This window comes from Penaeus monodon, chromosome 19 (genome assembly GCF_015228065.2).
Source record: "Penaeus monodon isolate SGIC_2016 chromosome 19, NSTDA_Pmon_1, whole genome shotgun sequence".
NCBI lineage: Eukaryota > Metazoa > Arthropoda > Malacostraca > Decapoda > Penaeidae > Penaeus > Penaeus monodon.
Window position 1 is genome coordinate 1753307 of NC_051404.1, and position 610 is coordinate 1753916.

Consider the following 610-nt stretch of genomic DNA (forward strand, 5'->3'; position numbering starts at 1 on the left):
ATAGTTACATGTGTTTTGATATCTGGGAATATCAGGTACATGAAAATTGCATATGAAGATCCTGAAATAATGGCTTGGATGTATTAGCTACTACGTCCTAACGACCTAACCTATCCCCATAGGTTTATGAATACCTGTGTTATGTTTGTTTGTTTAACTAGACACATCAACAGGAAACATCATCATAGCAACTTTGACTATTCTTATTTTGGGGTTTGTATTAACCGATATATATATATATTTTTTTTTTTTATTCATCTCGTTTACCTTTATCTTTCACCTAGGGCTACTGCTTATGGCGTTGTATTTTTCATGTTCAAATCAGTTAAAAAAAAAATCGAGAAAGAAAACAGTGAACAGTACATAAAATAAAATATACATTGAATGCAACATTTCGTGATGAAAATCTTAACACAGCAATTAAAACAACAACAGTATTGAGAATAAATCACACTTCGTCTCTTTTTTTTTAATCGGTATGAAAAGGTATATAGAAATGAAAGGATACATTTTATGGAATTATGAAACGATCAATTTCTCCCTTTTTCATTTTCCCAATTTTTTTTCGTATTTTTCAAACTTAACTTACAGTCCTGGACCCCCCCCCCCC